Below are 25087 nucleotides of genomic sequence, written 5' to 3'. Positions count from 1 at the left end.
CATCCCAGTTCAGAACCTGGCTATATGCAAATCAGTCTGTCCCTGGCCCAGTGCATCATGGGAACAGGGCAGACTAAACTACCAAGCCAATTCTTCACCAGAAAGGAGACAAGCTACCGGGGACCGGTTTCTGGCATTTCAGCCGTCGTCGGCCCGGCTTGCTTGAATCCTGATGGTGCAGTGAGAAAGGGACTCATGTCTGAGTATACCCTGCCACACCTATAGTGGCCAAAAACGATTCAGAAAAGGGGGTGGTGATGAACAGAGTGTCTGAATTAAGCAGACCACTCTTACCCAGTCCAAAGATCAGGGCTTGATCCATCACCGTTATTTATCTCACTGCACCATCCCAGTTCAGAACCTGGCTATATGCAAATCAGTCTGTCCCTGGTCCAGTGCATCATGGGAACAGGGCAGACTAAACTACCAAGCCAATTCTTCACCAGAAAGGAGACAAGCTACCGGGGACCGGTTTCTGGCATTTCAGCCGTCGTCGGCCCGGCTTGCTTGAATCCTGATGGTGCAGTGAGAAAGGGACTCATGTCTGAGTATACCCTGCCACACCTATAGTGGCCAAAAACGATTTAGAAAAGGGGGTGGTGATGAACAGAGTGTCTGAATTAAGCAGACCACTCTTACCCAGTCCAAAGATCAGGGCTTGATCCATCACCGTTATTTATCTCACTGCACCATCCCAGTTCAGAACCTGGCTATATGCAAATCAGTCTGTCCCTGGCCCAGTGCATCATGGGAACAGGGCAGACTAAACTACCAAGCCAATTCTTCACCAGAAAGGAGACAAGCTACCGGGGACCAGTTTCTGGCATTTCAGCCGTCGTCGGCCCGGCTTGCTTGAATCCTGATGGTGCAGTGAGAAAGGGACTCATGTCTGAGTATACCCTGCCACACCTATAGTGGCCAAAAACGATTCAGAAAAGGGGGTGGTGATGAACAGAGTGTCTGAATTAAGCAGACCACTCTTACCCAGTCCAAAGATCAGGGCTTGATCCATCACCGTTATTTATCTCACTGCACCATCCCAGTTCAGAACCTGGCTATATGCAAATCAGTCTGTCCCTGGCCCAGTGCATCATGGGAACAGGGCAGACTAAACTACCAAGCCAATTCTTCACCAGAAAGGAGACAAGCTACCGGGGACCGGTTTCTGGCATTTCAGCCGTCGTCGGCCCGGCTTGCTTGAATCCTGATGGTGCAGTGAGAAAGGGACTCATGTCTGAGTATACCCTGCCACACCTATAGTGGCCAAAAACGATTCAGAAAAGGGGGTGGTGATGAACAGAGTGTCTGAATTAAGTAGACCACTCTTACCCAGTCCAAAGATCAGGGCTTGATCCATCACCGTTATTTATCTCACTGCACCATCCCAGTTCAGAACCTGGCTATATGCAAATCAGTCTGTCCCTGGCCCAGTGCATCATGGGAACAGGGCAGACTAAACTACCAAGCCAATTCTTCACCAGAAAGGAGACAAGCTACCGGGGACCGGTTTCTGGCATTTCAGCCGTCGTCGGCCCGGCTTGCTTGAATCCTGATGGTGCAGTGAGAAAGGGACTCATGTCTGAGTATACCCTGCCACACCTATAGTGGCCAAAAACGATTCAGAAAAGGGGGTGGTGATGAACAGAGTGTCTGAATTAAGCAGACCACTCTTACCCAGTCCAAAGATCAGGGCTTGATCCATCACCGTTATTTATCTCACTGCACCATCCCAGTTCAGAACCTGGCTATATGCAAATCAGTCTGTCCCTGGCCCAGTGCATCATGGGAACAGGGCAGACTAAACTACCAAGCCAATTCTTCACCAGAAAGGAGACAAGCTACCGGGGACCGGTTTCTGGCATTTCAGCCGTCGTCGGCCCGGCTTGCTTGAATCCTGATGGTGCAGTGAGAAAGGGACTCATGTCTGAGTATACCCTCCCACACCTATAGTGGCCAAAAACGATTCAGAAAAGGGGGTGGTGATGAACAGAGTGTCTGAATTAAGCAGACCACTCTTACCCAGTCCAAAGATCAGGGCTTGATCCATCACCGTTATTTATCTCACTGCACCATCCCAGTTCAGAACCTGGCTATATGCAAATCAGTCTGTCCCTGGCCCAGTGCATCATGGGAACAGGGCAGACTAAACTACCAAGCCAATTCTTCACCAGAAAGGAGACAAGCTACCGGGGACCGGTTTCTGGCATTTCAGCCGTCGTCGGCCCGGCTTGCTTGAATCCTGATGGTGCAGTGAGAAAGGGACTCATGTCTGAGTATACCCTGCCACACCTATAGTGGCCAAAAACGATTCAGAAAAGGGGGTGGTGATGAACAGAGTGTCTGAATTAAGCAGACCACTCTTACCCAGTCCAAAGATCAGGGCTTGATCCATCACCGTTATTTATCTCACTGCACCATCCCAGTTCAGAACCTGGCTATATGCAAATCAGTCTGTCCCTGGCCCAGTGCATCATGGGAACAGGGCAGACTAAACTACCAAGCCAATTCTTCACCAGAAAGGAGACAAGCTACCGGGAACCGGTTTCTGGCATTTCAGCCGTCGTCGGCCCGGCTTGCTTGAATCCTGATGGTGCAGTGAGAAAGGGCCTCATGTCTGAATATACCCTGCCACACCTATAGTGGCCAAAAACGATTCAGAAAAGGGGGTGGTGCTTGTTTCCTTCCCAGTGTAAGAATTGGCTTTTGTAGTTTGGTTTGCCCTGTTCCCATCATGCACTGGGACAGGAACAGACTAATTTACATACAGCCAGGTTCTGAAACTGGGATGGTGCAGTGAGCTAAAAAACGGTGTTGGATCTAGCCCTGATCTCTTGACTGGGTGAGAGCTTTCTGTTTAATTCAGAGACTCTGTCCCTCACCACCCCTTGTTGTAAATATTTTTGTCCACCCTAAGCGTGGAAGGGTATTCTCAGAGGTGAGACCCTTGCTCATTGCACCATCAGGATTCAAGCAAACCGGGCCGAAGACGGCTGTAATGCCAGAAACTGGTCCCCGGGAGCTTGTTTCCTTCCCAGTGTAAGAATTGGCTTTTGTAGTTTGGTTTGCCCTGTTCCCATCATGCACTGGGACAGGAACAGACTAATTTGCATACAGCCAGGTTCTGAAACTGGGATGGTGCAGTGAGCTAAAAAACGGTGTTGGATCTAGCCCTGATCTCTTGACTGGGTGAGAGCTTTCTGTTTAATTCAGAGACTCTGTCCCTCACCACCCCTTGTTGTAAATATTTTTGTCCACCCTAAGCGTGGAAGGGTATTCTCCGATGTGAGACCCTTGCTCATTGCACCATCAGGATTCAAGCAAACCGGGCCGAAGACGGCTGTAATGCCAGAAACCGGTCCCCGGGAGCTTGTTTCCTTCCCAGTGTAAGAATTGGCTTTTGTAGTTTGGTTTGCCCTGTTCCCATCATGCACTGGGACAGGAACAGACTAATTTGCATACAGCCAGGTTCTGAAACTGGGATGGTGCAGTGAGCTAAAAAACGGTGTTGGATCTATCCCTGATCTCTTGACTGGGTGAGAGCTTTCTGTTTAATTCAGAGACTCTGTCCCTCACCACCCCTTGTTGTAAATATTTTTGTCCACCCTAAGCGTGGAAGGGTATTCTCAGATGTGAGACCCTTGCTCATTGCACCATCAGGATTCAAGCAAACCGGGCCGAAGACGGCTGTAATGCCAGAAACCGGTCCCCGGGAGCTTGTTTCCTTCCCAGTGTAAGAATTGGCTTTTGTAGTTTGGTTTGCCCTGTTCCCATCATGCACTGGGACAGGAACAGACTAATTTGCATACAGCCAGGTTCTGAAACTGGGATGGTGCAGTGAGCTAAAAAACGGTGTTGGATCTAGCCCTGATCTCTTGACTGGGTGAGAGCTTTCTGTTTAATTCAGAGACTCTGTCCCTCACCACCCCTTGTTGTAAATATTTTTGTCCACCCTAAGCGTGGAAGGGTATTCTCAGATGTGAGACCCTTGCTCATTGCACCATCAGGATTCAAGCAAACCGGGCCGAAGACGGCTGTAATGCCAGAAACCGGTCCCCGGGAGCTTGTTTCCTTCCCAGTGTAAGAATTGGCTTTTGTAGTTTGGTTTGCCCTGTTCCCATCATGCACTGGGACAGGAACAGACTAATTTGCATACAGCCAGGTTCTGAAACTGGGATGGTGCAGTGAGCTAAAAAACGGTGTTGGATCTAGCCCTGATCTCTTGACTGGGTGAGAGCTTTCTGTTTAATTCAGAGACTCTGTCCCTCACCACCCCTTGTTGTAAATATTAGCGCCAATACAGGCATACTTGAGTCATGCTGCACGGATGCCTGCATTGCAGGCAGGAATATTCTTGTGAAGAAAGTTGTTCCTTAGATGTGTTTACCTCTTTCTAAGTGTGCTGCAGAGTGCATCACACTTAGAAAGAGCAAAAAACAAGGAGAAATAAAGATGTTTGTCCTTGCTGCGCCTCTGTCAGGAAAGCAAAGCACTTTGACACATTCCCAGGCTTGATAAATCTGGGAATGTGCCAAAATCCATGGGTGGATGAATGGGAACACCCACGTTGCACCCATGGATGCGTGACACATGAGCAACATAATCCAATGATAAACCTGGGCCCAGATCTCAGTAACTACTGGGCATGGCCAGATACAGAGCCCAATATGCAGCCCTCAGTGTTGGCTGTCCTTAGAAGGTAGTCTTTCACCATACTAAGAGACACATTCCTAGACCTCACTGGGTATTGTCTATGGCTGTGCTCACATGACCATATGCCACCAAGTCTTGTCCTTGTAGCCCTGTCAGCAATACCCAATCACCATGGTAAAATGCAATACCTGGCAAGCACTGGGGACATGGAAGTGCTGTAGACGCATCCTTTGCCCTTTGCTCCTGCTCAGGGCCGGACTGGGAACAGAAACCGGCCCTGGCAAACTGCTCAGCTGCCCCCCCCCCGCCCCCACTGGGGTGAGGGGTAGTGCAGCCGAGCAGTTTGCGAGGGCCGGTTTCGGACGATTTTGTTACCGGGGGCCGATATTGCCGACCCCCGGTAGCAAAAACGGCCCCCCAGGGGCCCAAAACCGGCCCCACCCTAGCGGCCTACCGGGGAAACGCCCGGTGCCCGCTATGGCCAGTCCGGCCCTGCTCCTGCCTGGTATCCACTACACACAATCTATAGCTTTTCTCCATACCCTAGTAAAAGTATACACTGGCCTGTTTATATTTATACATATATTTTCAGCGTTCCGTCCATCATCTCCTTGTCTTTGGTTTGTTCGCCCTAAGATGGCAGGGTGTGCCCAGAAGTGGGTCCCTTGATCACTTTGCCACTGGATTCAAGCAAGCCTGGTTGGTGAGGGGTGTTACCCCGAAACCAGTCCCAGGATGCTTGTTTACAGTCCTGGAAAGAGCTGGCTTGGCAGTTTGGGTTGGACTGTTCCCATGAGGCACAGAGTCAAGACTCATTTTCATATAGCAGGGTCTGAACTGGGGTGGCAAAGTGAGCTAAAGAATGATGATGGATTCAACCCAGATCTTTGACTGAGGGTGAGTGTCTGAAAAGTTTCAGCGCTCCGTCCATCATCTCCTCGTGTTTGCTCTGTTTGTATTTATATCCATCAGGTACTGGGAACATGGCATTGCCTTACTTAGTCTGCACAGGGTGCTTCTTGTGAAAAGGTATAGGCTTCAACCATAATCTGTCCCCAAAACATTTGCCGCATACTTTAGCACAGCCAGAATTGTGACCATTACTTATTTTCTTATCTCCCTTCTTTGAGTGTTTATTGACACTGTAAGTCTGAAATATACTCTAGAAAGTGCAAGGGGCAGTGGCATTTAAGACGGTATTTGCAGCAAGATAATATGAGATAGGATGATTTGTTCTTTTGCTATCAGGGCAACAACCTATCATGTCCTTTGTTTCTTCTTGCATGAGCAGGGTGGCAGTCTAACTATGGTCTGAACCATGATCCAATCTGAGCTTATTTGACTGGTGCTTGTGCATCTTTGGGAGTCCTCAGGAGTTTGAGGGGGTCTTGGGTGTAAACCACAGCTCAGAATTATGGCTTCCATTGGGCTAGCAGGGGTAGATTGTATTTGGACCTCGTAAAGAATGTGAAAATGCCACTCAGGTTGCCAGACATGATTGCTCTTCGTCTTTCTTCTTCATTCATGGGGTGTATTTGTTCAGCCGTTGCCAGTATTCTTGCCTTATAAAAAACACAAACTACAATTACAGCCCATGTCAGCAATTTCCATTCTTGCCCTTTTAGAATTCTTTCACTCATTCAACAGCATTTCTTCCTGACACATGTTGCTAATCGGTTTACTTGGCATGCTCTGATTACCCCACCTCCCTTTGCTTTTGGTGTACACACAAATGTCATCCCACTACCCCTACGACTAGGCTGATGCAGTTCAGCGTCCTATATGTTTTAATGCTTATTAAAATGATAATTTGTGCATCTATGTCTCACATACACTCAATAATCACACCAGCAGGCACAGAGACCCATAGCACCATAATCGTACCTCGGTGTTCATTATACATAACATGAAAACACTTTTGACTTAGGCATAAAACAAACCCGGCACCCTTGCAACCACACACCCTACATGGTGTAGTTTGCTATCCATATTGTTACACACTTCAGTACTGAACATGCACTATCCAAATGCTACTATACAACACACTTCAATAGTCAAATTCCGTAAGGTCTCCATCTCCAATCTTAGACCATGCCATAAAGGTATTACCTCTGGGCTTTAAAAGAATGGCTGAAATGTCTACAAATCCTGCAACAGATGATGATTGTGTGTGCCCACCTCCGATAAATTTTTATTGAAGACTTGCTCTATGAGGGTCAGTCAATGTGCAAAATCAGGTATAATACAATGCTTGAGTATGGCAGCATCTGTTACGCTTTTACATACATGAGATGTAAAAAAACAACAGTCGAATATCTTGGTGTAAGATATTTAAATATTTTTCTGTTGAATTCCAAAGGAATATCCTAAGCTGTGTGATATTTTGCTTTGCTCAACATAGCCAACTTCGCATGCCGATGGATATACTTCAAGACAATGATGTAAACTAATGACTACTTCATTGCATTTGCTACAATTTATAGCACTGATTTTGTGTAGCACATGCACAGCAGTAAAAGAAAAGTATATGGGGTATCAACAAACTCTCGCTTTGGGAGATAATTTAATCAACACCATGGCACCAGTCTTCGTACTGGACCCGGTATTCAGAAAAAATATTGAAAAAGAAATATTGAGGAGCAGAATAATCTAGTTTCAAATATTGTGATGCACAAATATGTGGAAAAATATTGATGTTAAAAATATCTATGTTGTTAATATCAGTGTTTTAATATTGTTTAAAAAATATCACTGTTAAAACTATTTTTTATCATTTTTTATGTATTTTAGTATATATTTTAAATGTGTATGTCATAAATTGTATAATTATTGTTAATGTTTTTTTAAAATAGTTTGTTAATTTTAAGATCGTTTAAAATTTAATTTAATAGTTTGTTTGTATTTTTAGTGCTGTAGTGGTTTGTGAGGTTTATAAAAGTCCAGGATGGGAGTAAATTAATTATAATGAATAACTAATTATTAAATATTTCATTGATAATTATGTTAATTGTGTAATTAATGTTTCTAATTACGTTACGTTTTTGGTGCAGTTTACGGGGTTTGTAGGGTTATAGAGTGAGAATCATTATAACTATAATTATTTAGGACTGATTCTGATGCCGTTTGGAAAGCTTCCTGACTGAATCAGTTTGGAAATGATTTCCCACCCATGGATGGGGAGAGTCTGACCAGCGGAGTACGATGCATCCGGATGCTTCCAGATACGATTTGGTTGGACTCCCATTTATTTCAATGGGAGCATATGTTCCTAACCACATCATAATTGGGCCCTGGGTCGGGAAGACACATTCCCAATCCGATTTGGAAGAAGCAAATGCCATTAAGAGGCCATCCTAACCTAATCAGAATCAGGCCCTAGGTGGGAATGCTTTCCTAACCGCATCAGAATCTAGCCCTTAATAGTAAATTTTTATTATTAATCATTTAATTGATCATTAATTTGGTAAGTTGTGTAATGAATTAATTTTTTAATTAAATGTCTGGCTTATGTTATGGTTTTTGTAGGTGTAAAAGTTGTGAAGGAAATTAATTATAATAATACATAATTAATGTTAATTATTAATAACTATGCAAATTGATAATTATGCAAATTGTGTAATTAAGCAATTGTTTGATATATATATAAGGTTCAGGTTGATGTGTTTGTAGGGCTAATGGGTGGGGAATTAAATAAATATAATTAATGTATTATTAGTTATTTGTTTTTAATTAAAAATTATGTAAATGATCTAATTAAGATTTTTAAGAAAATATACATTAAATGCGCATTGCTGGGTTTGTAGGAATACAAAATGAGAAGTTGATTAATTATGAATATTTTATTATTACTTAGTTACCATTAATTGTTTAGTTGATAATTATGTAAAGTTTGTAATTATTATAATTTTAAAATATATTTTAGGTGTGTATTGTTTACTTTTTAAAGCTATAGGGCAGGAAGGTATTTAAGTAATAATACATGCAAAAATAGTTATTTATTGTTTACATATGTTTTATTTAATATGTTCTATGTTAATTGTGGTATGTTTTTTAATTATAAATAACATTATATTTGTTGGTTGTTATAATTGTGAAAATATAGTGTGGTATTTCAATTACATTATTATTTGTTTTAATTTATAAATGTTCATTAGACACTGTCATAAAGATGTAATTTTTTCCATTACATTTTTATATATATACATATATATATATATATATATATATATATATATATATATATATATATATATATATATATATATATATATATATATATATATATATATATATATATATATATATGGAAAATCATCTCCTTATAGCTCAGCTCAGCGTGCCGCGCCAGCAACGCAGGAGACGGACCAACCAGGTACAGCCAGATGGTATTTATATAAATATTTATATGTGTTGTTATTTAATGTAGTTATTAAAATATTTAATGTGTTTGAAGTGAACTTCTCTCTGGAGTGGGAATAGTAAAAGCCACCACTCCGCTATCCAATACTTTCTCTACTATTACACATGCGCGTTTGGGAATGGTAAATTGTACCCCTCCTGAGTCCAAGCGTTTCCCTACTCTTGCACAGACTGGACTCAGAGTAGTAAATGTTACCCCTCCACTATCCAACACTTTTCCTACTGTTTCATGACTGGATTTGGAATAGTACATTTACCCCTCCGCAATCCAACACTTTCCCTACTGTTGCACCGACTGTGGTGGGTATTATAAATTGTACTCTTTCTTAGCTTAATGCTTTCCCTGTTGTGGGACAGATTGGGAGGGGGAATAGTAAATTTACCCTTCTGCAATCCAGCACTTTACCTACTGTTGCACCAACTGGAGTGGGAATAGTAAATTGTTACCCTCCTGAGTCCAAACGTTTCCCTACTGTTGCACTGTCTGGAGTGGGAACAATACATTTTACCAATCCACAATCCAACACTTTCCCTACTGTTGCACCGCCTAGAGTGGGAATGGTACATTTTACCCTTCCTGACTTCAATGTTTTCCCTATTGTTGGACAGACTAGAATGGGAATAGTACATTTTACCCCTCCTTAATCCAACACTTTCCCTACGGTTGCAGTGACTGCAGTGGGATAGTATTTTCTACCCCTCCTGAGTCCAATGCTTTCCCTACTGTTGCATGGATGGGAGTAGGAATAATAAATATTACCTCTCCCAAGTTCAACAATTTCTCTACTGTTTCAGTGATTGGAGTGGTAATATTACATGTATTATTCCTACAATTTATTAGTTTTCTTTATAGTGTTCAGAATTATATTCTTATGATATTTCTGTGTATTTAACATTAAAATATGTTTATTTATTAATGTTTGTAATGTGTAACATATATTAGTAAAATGTATTTTTTTATTTTGTTTACTTTTTATGTGAAATTAAATTGGTATGTTTTTTAAAACAAAATCCAGTTTATTGTGTGTGTGTGTTTGTGTGTCTATATATATATATATATATGATTGATCAAGGCCGCATGTCTGGCGGCCGAAACGCATCATTTGGACATCTGATGCTGTGATTAAACATCCTTAAGCACTAAGTCTTGCCTGTGGAGTCTGTTTCCTGGTTCAGCGCCGCTGTGAAGGTTGGTCGCACTGCTGGGACTTTCGTGGGTTATATATATATATACAAGTACTCATCTGTGCATTTCGAACTGTAATGAAATGTTTGAAACATCTAAGAGTGGCGATTGAACTGTCCCTTTAATCTGGAGTAATTTTGGACTTGGTCCCTCTTCAGTGTTTAAAAAGCTACGTTTTTTTAAATCTCTAACGAACCCTCTGATGCTGAAGCAACTGGCATTTGACAAAGAGTCATGGGACTCGAAACGCGTTATGCCTGGAATCTTTTTAAATAAAAGCATCTTGAAGAGAATTGCTGGTGTGGCTTGGTTTGCGTCGCAGAAGCAGCGCGTGAGCTTTTTTTGGTGTTACAGAAGTGTCTGACACACTTCAGGACCGGGCCCACGACCCACGAGGGAGAGGTGCTCTCTTGTCAGTATCGAGTGACAGAAGCGTGGAGCTTATTTAAAGGGTGCCCCCCGGCTGTGAAAATTACAGGATGTGAACTTGATGGAAGAGGCCGCTGTGTGTGGCCCACCTCGATGAAGAGAATGGAATTTTGCAGCAGCCAGGGTATGCGGAAGAATTGTCTGAAGCACTGCAATACTCAATGTCCCAGAAAAGATTACAGCAGCATCAGCGGTCGTAAGGCTGTACCTACACATCGTGGCCGAGGTATGGAAATGTCCGTGTTAATGCTTGATAGCACTGGGCTCACGCTGTGAAAAGTAGGGCTTTGCCATCATCGACACTGAAATCCAGTGAATATGGATTGAGGACAGAGAAAGAGCACTCTGGGAACTGAAGTCCCTTTACATTTAAAGGAAATACCTCGAGACATTAATGCAAAGAAAACACTGAAAACGTATAATTTGTGGGTTACTAATAACCATGAAAACACTTACAAGTACTCATCTGTGCATTTCGAACTGTAATGAAATGTTTGAAACATCTAAGAGTGGCGATTGAACTGTCCCTTTAATCTGGAGTAATTTTGGACTTGGTCCCTCTTCAGTGTTTAAAAAGCTACGTTTTTTTAAATCTCTAACGAACCCTCTGATGCTGAAGCAACTGGCATTTGACAAAGAGTCATGGGACTCGAAACGCGTTATGCCTGGAATCTTTTTAAATAAAAGCATCTTGAAGAGAATTGCTGGTGTGGCTTGGTTTGCGTCGCAGAAGCAGCGCGTGAGCTTTTTTTGGTGTTACAGAAGTGTCTGACACACTTCAGGACCGGGCCCACGACCCACGAGGGAGAGGTGCTCTCTTGTCAGTATCGAGTGACAGAAGCGTGGAGCTTATTTAAAGGGTGCCCCCCGGCTGTGAAAATTACAGGATGTGAACTTGATGGAAGAGGCCGCTGTGTGTGGCCCACCTCGATGAAGAGAATGGAATTTTGCAGCAGCCAGGGTATGCGGAAGAATTGTCTGAAGCACGGCAATATTCAATGTCCCAGAAAAGATTACAGCAGCATCAGCGGTCGTAAGGCTGTACCTACACATCGTGGCCGAGGTATGGAAATGTCCGTGTTAATGCTTGATAGCACTGGGCTCACGCTGTGAAAAGTAGGGCTTTGCCATCATCGACACTGAAATCCAGTGAATATGGATTGAGGACAGAGAAAGAGCACTCTGGGAACTGAAGTCCCTTTACATTTAAAGGAAATACCTCGAGACATTAATGCAAAGAAAACACTGAAAACGTATAATTTGTGGGTTACTAATAACCATGAAAACACTTACAAGTACTCATCTGTGCATTTCGAACTGTAATGAAATGTTTGAAACATCTAAGAGTGGCGATTGAACTGTCCCTTTAATCTGGAGTAATTTTGGACTTGGTCCCTCTTCAGTGTTTAAAAAGCTACGTTTTTTTAAATCTCTAACGAACCCTCTGATGCTGAAGCAACTGGCATTTGACAAAGAGTCATGGGACTCGAAACGCGTTATGCCTGGAATCTTTTTAAATAAAAGCATCTTGAAGAGAATTGCTGGTGTGGCTTGGTTTGCGTCGCAGAAGCAGCGCGTGAGCTTTTTTTGGTGTTACAGAAGTGTCTGACACACTTCAGGACCGGGCCCACGACCCACGAGGGAGAGGTGCTCTCTTGTCAGTATCGAGTGACAGAAGCGTGGAGCTTATTTAAAGGGTGCCCCCCGGCTGTGAAAATTACAGGATGTGAACTTGATGGAAGAGGCCGCTGTGTGTGGCCCACCTCGATGAAGAGAATGGAATTTTGCAGCAGCCAGGGTATGCGGAAGAATTGTCTGAAGCACGGCAATACTCAATGTCCCAGAAAAGATTACAGCAGCATCAGCGGTCGTAAGGCTGTACCTACACATCGTGGCCGAGGTATGGAAATGTCCGTGTTAATGCTTGATAGCACTGGGCTCACGCTGTGAAAAGTAGGGCTTTGCCATCATCGACACTGAAATCCAGTGAATATGGATTGAGGACAGAGAAAGAGCACTCTGGGAACTGAAGTCCCTTTACATTTAAAGGAAATACCTCGAGACATTAATGCAAAGAAAACACTGAAAACGTATAATTTGTGGGTTACTAATAACCATGAAAACACTTACAAGTACTCATCTGTGCATTTCGAACTGTAATGAAATGTTTGAAACATCTAAGAGTGGCGATTGAACTGTCCCTTTAATCTGGAGTAATTTTGGACTTGGTCCCTCTTCAGTGTTTAAAAAGCTACGTTTTTTTAAATCTCTAACGAACCCTCTGATGCTGAAGCAACTGGCATTTGACAAAGAGTCATGGGACTCGAAACGCGTTATGCCTGGAATCTTTTTAAATAAAAGCATCTTGAAGAGAATTGCTGGTGTGGCTTGGTTTGCGTCGCAGAAGCAGCGCGTGAGCTTTTTTTGGTGTTACAGAAGTGTCTGACACACTTCAGGACCGGGCCCACGACCCACGAGGGAGAGGTGCTCTCTTGTCAGTATCGAGTGACAGAAGCGTGGAGCTTATTTAAAGGGTGCCCCCCGGCTGTGAAAATTACAGGATGTGAACTTGATGGAAGAGGCCGCTGTGTGTGGCCTACCTCGATGAAGAAAATGGAATTTTGCAGCAGCCAGGGTATGCGGAAGAATTGTCTGAAGCACGGCAATACTCAATGTCCCAGAAAAGATTACAGCAGCATCAGCGGTCGTAAGGCTGTACCTACACATCGTGGCCGAGGTATGGAAATGTCCGTGTTAATGCTTGATAGCACTGGGCTCACGCTGTGAAAAGTAGGGCTTTGCCATCATCGACACTGAAATCCAGTGAATATGGATTGAGGACAGAGAAAGAGCACTCTGGGAACTGAAGTCCCTTTACATTTAAAGGAAATACCTCGAGACAATAATGCAAAGAAAACACTGAAAACGTATAATTTGTGGGTTACTAATAACCATGAAAACACTTACAAGTACTCATCTGTGCATTTCGAACTGTAATGAAATGTTTGAAACATCTAAGAGTGGCGATTGAACTGTCCCTTTAATCTGGAGTAATTTTGGACTTGGTCCCTCTTCAGTGTTTAAAAAGCTACGTTTTTTTAAATCTCTAACGAACCCTCTGATGCTGAAGCAACTGGCATTTGACAAAGAGTCATGGGACTCGAAACGCGTTATGCCTGGAATCTTTTTAAATAAAAGCATCTTGAAGAGAATTGCTGGTGTGGCTTGGTTTGCGTCGCAGAAGCAGCGCGTGAGCTTTTTTTGATATATATATGTATATATATATATATATACATATATTACCTACTGGCGGTCGCCAGTAGGTAGTTATAGTTAGGATTTTTTTCAATGCAAAATCTCAAAATTCTATTTGGAATAACTTTGGCGCCGGTTGAGGAATCTGCCTGAAAATTTCCTCAAATTTGCCTTGCAGCGCTTCGGTCCTTCCTTGAAAGTTTGGGGGGGATTCGTCAAGCGGGGGCCGAGATAAAAGGGGGGTCCCAAAATGTGTTTTCCCCATGTTCATTTCCATAGGGCGGTCTAACTCACTTTTAGCCCGAACGGCTGAATGGATTTCCACCAAACTTGGCAAAATTGTAGGGACTGGTAGCTCGATGTGCCTTTGCTATGTCTCAAGATATGTGCTCCAGTGGATTTTGAGTAATTTAGGTTCAAAAAAATATATATATCTATAGGCGCGCCCCGGTACTCGCACCGGGGAGCGCACTGGGCGTGCTACACTACTTGCGCGTGGAATTCTGATTGGCTGTCGGGTGTCTGTAAACATTCGAAACAGCCCGGAGCGGCCGCCATCTTGTGTCTCAGTAGGATTGAGACACAAGAGGTGGCCAAAAAAAAGGGGGAAATGACCATCAGGGGGCAGGGTAGACCCCCCCTGACCCCCTAGGTTTGATGTGGGGGCTATAATAGGGTCCGGCGGGGCAAAACATTTTTTTTAAAAATTTCGATTTGCGCGGGGGGAGCGTCCGGTAAGCGCTCCGGGGAGCGGACCAGGGAGCGTAGCATGGGGAAAACCCAGTTTATTCACTGTGTCACCTCTACGACCCTTTCTTGCGTCAATACGTCCCTTTTGCATACATTACACCTGACGTAGGTATAATGTGGCGCAGGGGCTTACAAAGTGACGCATCTACCTAGATTCAACACTTTGTAAATATGACTGAATAAGATGCATTTTTTACAGCACTGGTGCGTCTCAAAAAGTGACGCACCGGTGGCGTTAAAGTGACGCATGGCCTCATAAATGAGGCCTTCAGTCTTCTAGTCATGCGTCATATTAAATATATGACGTATTATGTCGGAAGTACTTACAGATACGTCAGTATTTCAGACGTATCTGTAAGCGCAAAAGTGATGCATTGCTGGAGTGTGTCACAAAAATGATGCAACTCCAGCAATGCATCCTTTCACATGGGGCCAGGCCCCATGTGAAAGGGCCTGCACGCCTGCTGTGAAACAGGCACAAATTTGGACGCAACAGCGTCATAAAATTGACGCAGTGATATCTCATAGATTTCACTGCGTCACCTCTACGACCCTTTCTTGCGTCAATACGTCCCTTTTGCATACATTACACCTGACGTAGGTATAATGAGGCGCAGGGGCTTACAAAGTGACACATCTACCTAGATGCGTCACTTTGTAAATAAGACTGAATAAGGTGCATTTTTTACAGTACTGGTGCATCACAAAAAGTGACGCACCAGTGGCGTTAAAGTGACGCATGGCCTCATAAATGAGGCCTTCAGTCTTCTAGTCATGCTTCATATTAAATATATGACATATTATGTCGGAAGTACTTACAGATACGTCAGTATTTCAGACGGATCTGTAAGCGCAAAAGTGATGCATTGCTGGAGTGTGTCACAAAAATTATGCAACTCCAGCAATGCATCCTTTCACATGGGGCCAGGTCCAATGTGAAAGGGCCTGCACGCCTGCTGTGAAACAGGCGTAAGATTTGGACGCAACAGCGTCATAAAAGTGACGCAGTGATATCTCATAGATTTCACTGCGTCACCTCTACGACCCTTTCTTGCGTCAATACATCCCTTTTGCATACATTACACTTGACGTAGGTATAATGTGGCGCAGGGGCTTACAAAGTGACACATCTACCTAGATGTGTCACTTTGTAAATATGACTGAATAAGGTGCATTATTTACAGCACTGGTGCGTCACAAAAAGTGACGCACCGGTGGCGTTAAAGTGATGCATGGCCTCATAAATGAGGACTTCAGTCTTCTAGTCATGCGTCATATTAAATATATAACATATTATGTCGGAAGTACTTACAGATATGTCAGTATTTCAGACGTATCTGTAAGCGCAAAAGTGATGCATTGCTGGAGTGTGTCACAAAAATGATGCAACTCCAGCAATGCATCCTTTCACATGGGGCCAGGCCCCATGTGAAAGGGCTTGCATCAGTCTTACGCCTGCTGTGATACAGGCACAAGATTTGGACGCAACAGCGTCATAAAAGTGACGCAGTGATATCTCATAGATTTCACTGCGTCACCTCTGCGACCCTTTCATGTGTCAATACGTCCCTTTTGCATACATTACACCTGACGTAGGTATAATGTGGCGCAGGGGCTTACAAAGTGACGCATCTACCTAGATGCGTCACTTTGTAAATATGACTGAATAAGGTGCATTTTTTACAGCACTGGTGCGTCACAAAAAGTGACGCTCCGGTGGCGTTAAAGTGACTCATGGCCTCATAAATGAGGCCTTCAGTCTTCTAGTCATGCGTCATATTAAATTTATGACGTATTATGTCGGAAGTTCTTACAGATCTGTCAGTATTTCAGTCGTATCTGTAAACGCAAAAGTGATGCATTGCTGGAGTGTGTCACAAAAATGATGCAACTCCAGCAATGCATCTTTTCTTACCCTTCCACACCCCCGTTCCTTTTCAACATTTTCTTTGAATATCCACATTCCCCATGTTCACTCTCCTTCTCCTTACTTTCCTTCCCAACACTCACCTTCTTTCAGTCCCCCTACTTCACTTCCTTTCTCCTCTCATATCTTTCTGTTCTTTCTTACTCATTTTCCTTTCCATTATCAATGCACTCCACTTCACTTACTCTTTTTCATTTTTTTAAGAATATAGCTCTTTGATGAGAATTGGAGGTAGTTCTGAAAATAACTTTTTTTTTCTTCTTTTTTCTTTTTTTAGAACAGAAACAAAAACAGGGAATGGAAACTGCTCAACAGGAGCAAAAAAAACAAAAAAATTAGGGCTGGGAACGGCAGCGATGGTTCTCCAATGCTCGAACCATGAGCAGGACACTTTGCTCCCCAAAGGTAAGTAGTTGATCGCAGTATCTGCTTTTCAGGACACCTTTGTTGAATGCAGGCCGAATGTTTGGAACCAGCTCCTGCGATCGCCCCCTCACAGAAGTAGTTGCTCCTCCGGTGAATGTAGAGGCCCCATCACTGGGAATCTCTTGTGCCAGAGCCCTGACACTTTCCCGGGCAAAATTCTGGGGGTGCCTCCTCTCCACATGGCGAAGCATTGTGGAGTTCCCAAAAGAATATTTCTTAGTGGGGTCACCCCGTGACAGGACTGTATGGCAGATCCTGCACTCCACTTTTGGAGCATTCACCTTTTTCTGGTCATCTGGTATGGAAAAAATTTCCAGATGAAATGCTCTTTCACCTTTGGCTGAGGAGGCTCTTCATGACTTGACGCGCTGACGCTGCGCGCACCGGAGCGCTTCCGGGGCGCATACGCGGCGCAAGCGTAGGCGCTTCCAGGGGCACATACGCGGCGCGAACGTAGGCGCTTCTGGGGGGCGCTCACGCGGGTCGCCGAAGTGACGTTTGGATAGTTTCACGGAAATGCAAAATTATTTTCATTTCCTTATTCAAAAAAACTGCTTTTATATGTATGGTACTAAATGTCTTGCGTTATTATTTACTTTTCATTCATATTTTTTTACACGAACGCAAGTAGCACTCTGGGTGCGCTCTCCGGAGAGCTTACTGGTGCGCGGACCCAGAGCGCCCCAAGAAAAACTAGTAAAAAAAAATAATTTAAAAAATATTATTATAAAAAAAATAATACTAATTAATACTCACACAAAACAGCAAATTAAAAGAAAATCGTAGGTTACAAACTCGATATAGAAAGGAATTAGCATTTAAAAAACCTATGAAATTCACTGAAAAAACCATAGGTTTCACACCAGTTATAGTTAGGAATTAGCATTTAAAAAAACCTATTAAATTCACTGAAAAAAACCATAGGTTTCACACCAGTTATAGTTACCTGGAAATTTTATTGACATAAAACCATTGAAATTCCCACGTTATAGTTAGTTGGACTCACTATAACTTGCGCGCCTGCAATGCACTGCTGATGATGTCACATATTACATCACTCATGACATGGTCAGTGACATCACTCATGACATCACTGATGACACCATCCTTGTGACAGAGTGACAGACCTCCTTTCAGTGTAATGTAACCCTTGAAACACATATTTAAAAATAGAAACTAACATTTTCAAAAACATAGAGATACCCCTACCAGTTACAACAACCAATTCAGTAATTCCGCCATCTATATACACATCCACTCATTCACCAACAGTTCTATATACTCACTCATAATATGTAGTGATACACCTATACATCCTGTTACACACCGACAATCATCCAAAAGTTACTCACACATGCAAATAAACTTTTGAACATCCATTTATTTGCATATACAGCTATACACACACTACCACCTTACTTCTAAGGAAACTTACACATACTTACTCTCTTAAACAATCACTTATAGAAACACATACTTATTTGAACAGGAACTCTTACAATCTCTCACTCTCACATTTACTCACTTATATACATCAATACTCCATATACTAGATTAAAACATATGTAGTTACTGATAAAGACACTAGTGAGACAGTCATTCACTCACTAACACACGCATATACACACTCATCCACCCATACAGTCCTGCACATAAGCTGTCTTCAAAACACATACAAACAGTGAGTCAGTCATTGATGCATCTATGTGCTAAGTATTACCCCCACCAAACCATACAGACACTCTTACTGATACTAAAAAAACATCTAATAACCCATATACACACACATGTAGCTACTCACCAACCCATGCAGCCACTCATACACAAAGTGAAACACTGATACAAACATTTAAATATTTAAACATTACTCGCTAATATATGTATTCACTAAGATACACTTAATAAGCCAGTTAATCAATCATTTAAAAAAAAAACCATCCATTTAGACACTTATTTAAACATTTATTCTTCCATCCTGCTTTACAAATACATATATAAAACATATTTATTTTTCAGAAAGACACACATTCACTGGATGGTGTCATCAGTGATGTCATAAGTGATGTCACTGACCATGTTATGAGTTATGTAATATGTGACATCATCAGCAGTGCATTGCAGGCGCGCACGTTATAGTGAGTCCAACTAACTATAACGTGGGAATTTCAATGGTTTTATGTCAGTATAATTTCCAGGTAACTATAACTGGTGTGAAACCTATGGTTTTTTCAGTGAATATATATATATATATATATATATATATATATATATATATATATATATATATATATATATATATATATATATATATATATATATATATATATATATATATATATATATACATATATATATATATACGTATATATATATATATATATATACGTATATATATATATATATACATATATATATATATATATATATATATATATATATATATACATATATATATATATATGTTTGTTATTTTTTTGAAGTTTACATTAAAGTAGTACATTACAATATAAATTCAAACTATTATTTTATTAATAGTTTTAAAATATATATGTTTAAGTAAACATACACATATATTTGAGTTTTTTTGTTACTAAGTATACAATTTATATATTATTTTTAATTATTTCATATATTTAATTTAGATTGTATTACTGTTTAAAGTATATATATTTAACGTTTATTATATTTAACTATCTTTATATTTTAAAAAATTAGATTTTTGTGTTTGATTGATATTAGTGCATAACAATCTTTTTTAAATTTTTATTTCCATTATAAGTATAGAATAATTATATTATTGTGCTCTATATTTTTGACACCATATTTATGTCCCATCATATTTGTAGTTTCGATAATTTGTCAGTGAACCACTGCCCTCAAATTTTTCCTCTCACAAGGACTCACTGTTCTCCATATTCCCTGTATTTCTAAAGAAGCAAGATTAAAAAAAAATAGAGGGGCACACACATTTTTTGATTTGTTCATCATATCAGCACATACATTTACAGCAAACACTGTCTACTCTCACAAAAAAACTGATGTACTGCAGCTTGGACATTAAATGCACTTTTGCTTGTGTTTACTCTTATGCACTAAAAGCAATAAAGTGATTTATCAAAAAGAATACTGATGTACAGATACAATTTTCAGCCATATGTTAAAAACACTCAGCTATATCTCATTGTGTGTAGGCCCAATGACACTCTATAAGAGTTAACAAAGCTTTATTGAATAAAATATGAAGGTACATAATTATACATTACGTAGAATAGAAAAACAAGCCATGAAATATAATTTAACCAGAAAGGCAAAATATTATTAACACTCAATATAAAGGATGTATACATTATATAGTTATTAAATTAAATCATTCTGCACTTACAACTTCACATTCTTTGATATTTTGTGTAAAAAAAGAAAAAGAAAGGATTGGAGGAAGAAGAAGAGAACAGAAAAGAAGAGAAAAAAGAAAGAAGAAGAGAAAGCAAAAATATTATGTAGTGCATATCTGCACATATATCACTTAACAAATCATATATCATATAGTGTTTAATTCATATAATAAAAAAGAAAAAAATATATATAAAGAAAATATGCTATTACCATGTTAATTCTCATAATAACAGTGGTAAAAAATGTTATAAGTTATTTGAAATATTAGAGGAAGAAGTCATCATGGAGGTTGGAAAACTCTATTGGAATCACTGGGGGTTTTACACCTTTTATTTCATTGATTAGTAAGCAAAGAAGAAACATGGTCCTTGTTTATCATATGTAATGTAGATGTAGCTGCTGCTGCATCAAGTCTATGATGAGAACAAAGAAGATTCCACCAGCCGGATTGAATGTAATGATTTGAAAAGCAGTAGCAATTGACAAAACTAAAAACATGCCTAGTTTAGACCGTGCTGGTCAAAAGTGTGCTGAACTTCCTAAATAAATGAATTTAATATCAAAAGGGAAATCAATAGAACAAATTGTGGAAATAGTCTTGCAAACCTGTAACCAAAAAGTAGCGGTAGGTGTATAATGATTGAACATATGTAAATATGTACCAGGAAGAGTTTTACAAGACCAACACAAGTTTGAGAATGTTGGATTATATTGTTGCAAAGACTGTGGAGTTATATATAATCTATTCTAAAAAATAATAAAGGGTTTGTGTACTACTAGCATTAAGGGATGTGCTGTGTATTTTATTCCAAATGGATCCCCAGTCCCGTAAAGACAATTGGGGATATTCTCAAGAACGGGCGATAATTATCGCCAACCGAGGTTAACACAATTTTACATAACGCCGTCTATCGTGGGAAACTAACACCATGTTAACAGCATATTCTCAACACGGCAGCAACAGGCCATAGTGTCCTGATAATGCGTCAAATGTCTGCGTTAAAATTACCAGGATGCCGATAAAAAAGGAAACCCGAACGTGAAAATAGTGGCGATGGGCCCAACAGCGATAAAAATATCAGCGATAAGCATACCCACCATCTATTTGCTATTTGTTCGATAATTAGCACTTAATATTGCACTTACACTGTCAGAGTGATGTGTTAATGCAGAGGACTAACATGCACACAGGGAATATGTGTTGCAATGAATGTATTTGCACATGCTGTTTGTGTGGTCATTTTGTACTGTTCCATGATTGCTAAGGTACCGTAACCAAAACTGGGTCCGGGCTCACGGGCAATAAGGACAAGCCTCACTAACAATGATTGCTAAGGACAGTCACAATGTGACATGCTCATGTGAAGAAATTGTTAATGATTGTGTTCCTTCGGCCTGTTCCAGCTGCAGCTGCAGTGGGGTGTGGTCCACTTGTCTCATATTCCTCATCATCGTCCGGTGCATCTGGCACTTGGATCCATGGGGCATTGGTGCTTACACATATGTTGTGCTATACACAACTTGCAATGAGTATCTTGCACACTATTTTTGGGCTGTACAGGAGTCTACCACCTGTGATGTCCAGGCACCTGAAACGTTTATTTAGCACGCCAAATGTGCGCTCAACAATGCCCCTGGTGCGTTTGTGGGCCACATTGTCCTGCCTCTGGGCCGGGGTGTTTGGGGCTCAGAGGGGTGTCATCATCCATGGGCAGAGTGCATATCCTTGATCACCTGTGAGAGGTAAGTGAGATTATTGCCAATTGTTAGTTCTGCATGCTGTGTTGGCAGACTTACAGGTTTTGTGGTGTCTGATTCGCGCGACTTTGGGATTCATGATTGCCATATATTGCTTCTGGCAAATGTGTAGGATCAATGTGTATTACATAGCCTCACAGCTGCTCCTTCCTTCGCCGAGTCTATTTACTTGTCTGCGCTGCACGGTTGCATCACTTGCACTCCTACGGCACACCATTGTCATGCCAGTCTGCCTATGTCCGCAAGCCTGACAACAACACTGTAATGTTGGCCTTTTAAGGTGGGCGGCCACGTGTGTGTAGGACTATGATAAGGATAGGGCAGACACAGATGTAGAGTTAAGGCCTGGCTGAACTTGCGCTGCAATTGAGGCTAGGCATTTGGCTTATGCTGCGACAATGAAGATACACACACAACAGTTGGCATGTATAAGCCAAGAACCCGAGCAGTCTTGCTCTCCTTTATTTATCCAATCGGGCGAGCCCACCCTCTGGGTGCATGCTACATTGCAACATTGTTGATTAATGGCCGGGTGGCGCCGACACTACAACAGAGACACATGCCATAGTTACTTTTGTGGGCAGCCCAGAACTGAACCATGCCCGGAGCCCAGAACTGAACCATGCCCAGAGCCCCGGTCCATTTCGTCACACTCCTCACACGCCCATGCTTGGGCCGCCGCAGCACTGGGATGTTGTACGCTTCAGAGTACGTTTCCAGATGTTTCACCCAGGCTTTCCAGCAGCCTGCCTGGGACGGGGGTGGCCCCAATACTATGAAGGGCTCCAGTGGCGTTACCGAGGACATGCAGTTGGCTGCTGTTGGCGGACTTGTGGGGTAGCCCCACAGGACGATGACCGTACCCGGGGGTGTCTGTTTCATATGCATTTCAAGGCGAAATCTGCTTTTACGGACGTTTTAAGCTCCCGTAGAAAAAGAGTTGTACGGAGTGTTGTCGATACGATTCGTACTTGCTGGGTCGGTAAATGCAGCTTCGATCCGTACGGTCATCGCGTACTGCACGTTCCGAATGCGATTCGTACGGATTAGTGAGTTGTACGGTCTTCGGTATGATTCTTATGGAGAACTGCTTTGGGAACACATCGTACGTACGGGTACGGTTCTGCATATGATTCGTATGGGAAAAAAATTCTGTACAGCTATTCGGAGGGCATTTTACCGAATCGGAATCGACCCCTTAATGTTATGGGGAGATCATTTAAACCCAGCACCATCGAACATATTCTTCAGACAATACTTATTGAGAGGATAAACTGGAGTATACTGATAAATGATTAGTAAGGGCAGGAATGTATGTTTCCGGTTTGGAGACATAAAGAATCACATCATCAGCATATGCTGAGAACTTAATCTCAGTGTCTTTATGTTGAAAGACATGAAACAAGGCTGAATTACGTAACGTATGCAAAAAAAGGTTCTAAGGATAAAATAAAAAGCAATGGAGAGAGAGGACATACTTGTCTAGTACCACATAAAAGGGGAAAGTATGAAGATTGAGAACCATTTATAAAAACAGACGTCATTGGTGAGGAATATAGTATACTGATATATTTAAGGAAAGTTGGACTGAAACCATGCCACTCAAAGGCTCGCATCATGAACTTCTAATTTAAACGGTCAAAAGCCTTTTCGGCATTTAACGAAACGGCTGCCATAGGAATATTGTTAGAAGAGGTAATATGTAAAATATCAAGAAACAATCTAGAGTTGCCAGTCATGTGCCTGTCCTTGACAAATGCAGTCTGTTCAAGTCAAGCTATATCATGAATTAGAGGAGAAAGTCTAATTGATAAAATGTTGGGAAAGAGTTTACAGCCTAAATTAATGAGGGATATGGGCCTATAATTAGCACATAAGGAGGGGTCTTTATCCTTTTTTGGACTCAAACAAATCAAAGCTTCTAGGTAAGATCCTTTAGCCTTATCAAGTGAGATAAAAGACTGATGTAAAGTAGGAAGGTGGGGAAGTAAAAGACACGAAAAACAGGAATAAAACTCAGCAGTAAAGCCATCCGGACCCGGAGCTTTATCTTTGGGTAAAGTATTAAGAGCAGACTTTATTTCAGATTTCAAAATTGGCTCATCTAGAGAAGAAAGATCCTGCGTCTGTTGTGTTCATGGCAGGAGAGAGTGAAAATATGAGTCCAGTGCCTCATCTGTTGGGAAGTGATCTGGCATATAAAGATTAGCATAAAAATCAGTAAAGCATTTCAAAATGTCTTTATCTTTAAAAAAGGGTTTCCCACTTTCATCTAAAATCTTAACTATTTTAGATTTTTGAGACTTAATTTTTAAATAATTGGAAAGTAATTTGCCAGCCTTATTGCGTCCTCCAAAAAACTTGGAATTGATTTTCAGTAGTATACTGGCAGCCTCTTCAGTTGACCTTTTATTAAAGTCAAATTTAGCACTCATTATTCTCCGTAACGCAGTATCAGACTTGATAGTGAAAAACTCATGTTCTAGCTGCTTGATAGTGTGAAGTAAAGTTGCGGATTCCTTACTAGCTTTCTGTTTTTTTAGCTGAAACAAAATGGATGATATGACTACAGGATGAAAACATCCCGAACAATATGGAATGGGATATCAGGCATAATATTATGCAAAAAACCTCTTTGATAAAACATTCAAAATTCTGTAAAAACTCTTTATCCTTCAGTACATTGTTATTAAACTGCCATCTATGAGGCTTAGAGGTTTCAGGCAATAAATCTAAATCTATGATAACCGGTGCATGGTCTGATATTAAAATGTACCCAATTTTGACATGTGTAAGTGAGGCGACTAGAGGCGGTGAAAGGAATATGTAATCAATCCAGGACTGGGATTTATGTGTGGGTGAAAAAAGGTATATTCAAATGTTTCGAGAGAGTA

This window comes from Lissotriton vulgaris, chromosome 7 (genome assembly GCF_964263255.1).
Source record: "Lissotriton vulgaris chromosome 7, aLisVul1.2, whole genome shotgun sequence".
NCBI classification, from domain to species: domain Eukaryota; kingdom Metazoa; phylum Chordata; class Amphibia; order Caudata; family Salamandridae; genus Lissotriton; species Lissotriton vulgaris.
The sequence above is the reverse complement of the archived record's forward strand: the minus strand, read 5'-3'. Positions refer to the sequence as shown.